At 36.6% G+C, this 4,686-nt stretch overlaps 1 long non-coding RNA gene across 1 annotated transcript in view; it reads right to left on the bottom strand.

The window, feature by feature from the left end:
* The window catches only part of LOC118025993, a 152,388-nt gene that overhangs the window by 137,443 nt on the left and 10,259 nt on the right, over positions 1-4,686 (bottom strand). The window contains exon 2 of the long non-coding RNA XR_004683441.1: positions 1,107-1,224. This is a non-coding gene — a long non-coding RNA (uncharacterized LOC118025993). The remainder of the gene's footprint in view (positions 1-1,106; positions 1,225-4,686) is intronic.

The following is a 4,686-nucleotide window of genomic DNA, read 5'->3' on the forward strand; positions in this document are numbered from 1 at the left end:
AAAGGAGGAAGAGAATATTTCTGCCAGTATCAAGAGGCAAAGTAAGATATCAGAAATATATCAGAGAAATAAGTATATGTGTGAAGAATAAATTAGGAAGGAAAGGGGACACATCATGAGCAAGGTCGTCAAAAAATCTGGTTATCTTTGAACATGATCATCTTTATTCAGTTATACTAAATCAAATAAGTAATTTTTTAAAAAGTACTTCACTCAGATAATACAATGAACTTGGCATTCCTAAAGGCTGCAATCCAGTGCCAACAAAACAAGGATCTATGCACAAGAAGAGTAATTACTTTTAATAGCTGTGGGAAAGACTAAGTATGACAAAGACAGGAAGGAACAAATGTCCAAATTCCAAAGAACTGGTAGACTAGTTTCCTTATGCTGTTTAACAAGTTATCACAACCCTAGTAGCTTCAAACAACACATATGCATTTTCTTAGTGTTAGGAATCTGGATTCAGTGTAAATGGATTTTCAGCTCAGGGTATTACAAGGCTACAGTGAGGTGTCAACCAGTCTGTGATCTTTTGTAGAGCTAACAGTCATATTCCAAGTTCCTGTGTTTGGGCAAAATTTAGTTCCTTATGGTTGTAGGACTGAGGACTTCCCAAGGGCTTACCAGTTCCTTGCCATGTGCACATCTCATAGGAAATTCACAACACAGCAGTTTGCCTCTTCAAGACTAGCAGGAGAGTCTCTCTCTCCAGCCTCCCAAGATGGAGTCCTAGATAAACATTCCATCATCTTTTTTAACCAATGACATCTAATTACCTTTGCTAATTACCTAAACTACAGATCCCATCCATACTTAAGGAGAGCGGTTTATACAAGGGCGTGGATCACTGGGGGGTTGTCTACAGTATGTCAACCCCACAAATGGAAATAACATAAATGGAATGATGGGGGAATGTTGGTCAATGATATTGACCCAATGAAATAAGCCCAACTTGAGCCCACATATCTGTTTTATGCTGCCCTCTAGATACTTAAGTCGGCAGAACTGGCCACCTGAACAGCACCAAGCCTGTTCCCTGCAGCATGCAGTCCTTTTCCTCAGTCTGTACTCCTAAAGGGAGAGAATGCTAATGACATACATACCTTTAAATCCTAGGAGTGAGTCAAGAAGTAGCTCTTTTCAAGAAGGCACTGGCTGACAGGACTGGGACTTACAGTCTGAGGTCTCTACAAACATGCTCGTGGCTCTCCACAGTACAGCCTGGAATGAGGGAAGAGAATTGAAAATGTGGGCATTAGTGGAAGGACTCTCTATTTGTTCTCTTTCCCCAAGCCTTGCAAATGTTATCAGTGGGCCTGTTTACATAAAGAAAATAGAAATCCCACTTTGAGCAGACAATTTCATTCACTCTCATGGTGTGAAGTGATAGCCGGCTAAAATATTTTCGCTCTATGCTGAGTGAAGAATGGTCTCTTGAGAAGTTGGAATAAAAATGCTACCTCATCAATAAAAGCAAACACATGGAAAACAAACAAACAGAACCTCACAATCATTCAGGGGGGAAATAATTCCCATAGGGTAATTGATACTTAAATGTTTTATACTATGCATTTTTTAAGGAAGTGAAAGAACAGAACATGTGAGAATTAGTTTAGATTCTCATCATATTAAAGCACAAGAGATATAATAAAACACTGAATATAAAACTCAAAAGAGATACTGGGGAAAATTTTCTCAGAAAACACATTAATTGGAAATACTGTTCAGATATGAAAAAGACATCTCTGACTTGGGGTTTCAGTGCTGAGCACATGTACTTTTGTGCATCCTCTATTACTAGAAGAATGTAAGAGAATCAGGTATTAATGCTACCCCTTGGAGGCTGTCCTGCCTGTTTACAATATGGCATTGGAGAGGTTTGGGAACTCAATAGCTCCCTTCCAAGTTTTCAGTTTCCAACTTCATGGCCATTTCAGATAAACATCTGTGCTTCATATCGTGTGCTGGGCACATTGCTACTGATGTGATATCAAATGGCTTTCCCTCCATCTGTTGCCTGCTGTTATAACACTTGATTAAAAATTTTTTAAAGGCAGTTCAGTCAAATCTCCACTTCCACCACATTTGACCCCTAAGAGGAGAGAAAATCTGGGCGAGAACTCACTTAACATTAATAGATGCATAGATTTAACTTTTTGTAAGCTATTATCATTTAAGTGTCTTGGGAGGTATATATAATAATTGGCTACAGTTTTCACTTAGTGTATGCATCCTCATGCTTATAACTTTCATGGCAGAAAATACATTTAATAAAAAGCCATAGGATGTATATGGATGATGTTACACAGAGTTATTCACTCTCCTTGGCCTAGACCCTTTTTTCTTTTACCAGGAGCATCTTCTTACAATATAGCTGGGTCACATCTAAAGTATAGTGATAGTCAAGAAGATAAAGTCAAATGTGATTGAACTTTCCACTTTAGTCTCATCAATACTGACCTAACTGCCAGTTCAGCTTGCCAAATAATTTTTTAATTAAAAAATGACGGTAATTTTCCTCATGAGCCCCATGTTTTGAAAGTTTGTTTCCATCAACTAAATGGCATTTATTTATTCTCAATATGACCATTGTTTATTACAAAGGCATATGTAATTGCTAATCAACATGATTCATCTGTATGAAATCAGCACTGGTGACTGGAATAAGTTGATCTATGTCAAGGCAAAGCAAGAACAAAAGAATTGGTCTTTCAATTACCCGTATCTTGGATTTTGAAATATGTAACAGTCTATCAACCCTTATCGATTTTAGATCAAAGGTGAGGAAGAACTTACTCCTGTAAGAGTTGAAGTTTTTAACAACAGATCACTGTGAAATAAAGAAAATTAAATAATGCCATGAGTTTTCCATTATATCAAGTGTGTTCATGTTAAAGTGTCTTTTATTGTGAGATGATGTTCTTTCCACTTATGTTAACAACATTTTTCCCTTATGAACTAATGCTGACAGCAAATCTTTCTTCTCCTCCTCCTCCTTCTTCTTCCTCCCTCCTCCTCCCACTTTAGTACTGTCTGACTCTGGTCTCTATTCTTAGCCCAAATTCTCAAAAGGTAATTAACCAACTTAAGAATGGATGCCAACCCTCAGTCAGCTGTCCATTTATGTTCCAATCGATAGTAGCCACTGAAGAAAGGATCACATTACAAACATGTTTCTTGTATGCAATTACAATTTTTTAAGGCAAGTTACAAAAAAACACATGTAAAGAATACAAATCAATGTGGACATAATGATCACTGCTTTGTAAATAAATAGAATTGTAGAATTAATTAGAACAGAAAGGAGTCCCACCCTCGCTTCACCCAAGAGACAGGTAGCCTCATGGTATTATGCAGTCAGTAAGAGAAATAAAAAATGATTAACGTTTGACAATCTTACTGCAATTGCAGACACTACTCTTGCCCCATGGTATGCTGTAGTATCAGTCCTTCAGTATTCTGACTCTGCTCATTTCTTGTGGCTTGAGCTCTCCAGAAGAGTTAACAGAGGAAACCAAGCATGAGAAGAGCCAAAAGAACCGTATTTGTTGTCTAAGCACTTGGAAGGCAAAATTTATAAGCTGATTTGTCTAAGAAATAGTTTTATGCTAATCTAGCATCAGAAAAACAACTATCATAGATCCAGATATAAACACAATTATGCATTATATATTATAGCTCCTTTGTCATAAATTAATCGATTATATATACATGGCTTTATTTTTGGGCTTCCTATTCTGTTCTATTGCTCTATGTGTCTTTTTTTATGCTACTACCATACTGATTACCATAACTTTGTAACAGAGTTTCAAACAGGAGGTGTGATGACTCCAGATTTGTTGTTCTGACTCAACATTGCTTTGGCTATTCTGAGTCTTTGTAGTTCCATACAAATTCTAGGATTTTTTTTTCTATTTTTGTGAAAAAAGGCCATTGGAATTTTGATAGCAATTGCATTGAATCTTTAGATCGCTTTTGGTAATATTGACATTTTAACAATATGAATCCTCCCAATCCATGAACATGGGATATCTTCCCATTTATTTTGTCTTTTTCAATTTCTTTCATAGTTTTTGGGATACAAATCTTTCACCTCCTTGGTTAGGTTTATGCCTAAGTATTTTATTCTTTTTGATGCTACTGTAAATTGGATTGTACTTAGCATCTTTTTTGCATAGTTTGTTCTAAGTTATAAAAATACAACTGATGTTTGTATATTGACTTTGCGTCCTGCAAGTTTATTTATTAGTTCTAACAGGGTTTTTTTTGGTGGAGTCTGTAGGATTTTTTTATATACAAGATGTCATCTGCAGAGACAATTTTACTTTTCTGATTTAGATGTCTTTTACTTAATTTTCTTTAATGTTCCCCTGTATTTTATTTTTATTATTATGTTAATCACCATGCATTACATCATTAGTTTTTGATGTAGTGTTCCATGATTCATTGTTTGTGTATAACACCCAGTGCTCCATTCAGTACGTGCCCTCTTTATTACCCATCACCAGGCTAACCCATCCTCCCACCCCCTCCCCTCTAGAACCCTGTTTCTCAGAGTCCATAGTCTCTTGTGGTTTGTCTCCCCCTCCAATTTCCCCCCCTTCCTTTTTCCCTTCCTGCTTTCTTCTTCTTCTTCTTCTTCTTCTTCTTCTTCTTCTTCTTCTTCTTCTTCTTCTTCTTCTT

The sequence above is a fragment of the Mirounga leonina genome, unplaced genomic scaffold (assembly GCF_011800145.1).
Source record: "Mirounga leonina isolate KUSES-001 unplaced genomic scaffold, KU_Mleo_1.0 Mir_114, whole genome shotgun sequence".
Lineage (NCBI taxonomy): Eukaryota > Metazoa > Chordata > Mammalia > Carnivora > Phocidae > Mirounga > Mirounga leonina.